We start from the raw sequence: 621 nt of genomic DNA on the forward strand, positions 1-621 counted from the left end.
AGGGGTGGGAAGAGGGGGTTATTACCCTTTTCTGCAACAGGGAGCATGGTACTCTCCCTGGGATCTCGAGCACAAAACCACAACAGCAGGCCATCGACAGCTTTCATCCCTCCACTTTACCCATGACAAGTTAGGGTGGCCTTTGGTATTATACCTGGTGGTTGCAAGTTGGGGTTTTGGTTTTTTGTTTTTTTTTGCAGTTCTAGTAAGTTAAGACAATATTTGTATGGGACCCCCCCCGATAAAAAGGGAACCATCTAGATCAGTAGGGGTCAGTCTTTTGGCTCAAGCCAAATAATGAGTGGTGGGGCTAGTCCACATCAGACTCCCTGCTGCAAGGAGTTCCCCCCCTCAGCATAATCCATGATCAACTAAACTGGATGAAAGCCTTCAGACTAGCAGGTCTCCCACTTCTGGGGGGGAACCCTCCCAAAAAAGCCTAGCCCCCACATCTTTATAAAAAGTGATCAAGTACATTTTTTTAAACTGTAACCAAGTATTGCCCTGCCTGTTTTACAAAACCTCTACCTTCACCATGAAGCATCAAAACAGACGTGCCGTTTCAGAACTACTTCACATCCCGCAGCAATTTGACGTTTCAGAAAAAAGCACAAAAAAGCA

This window comes from Crocodylus porosus, unplaced genomic scaffold, assembly GCF_001723895.1.
Source record: "Crocodylus porosus isolate Cpor-Errol unplaced genomic scaffold, CroPor_comp1, whole genome shotgun sequence".
Lineage (NCBI taxonomy): Eukaryota > Metazoa > Chordata > Crocodylia > Crocodylidae > Crocodylus > Crocodylus porosus.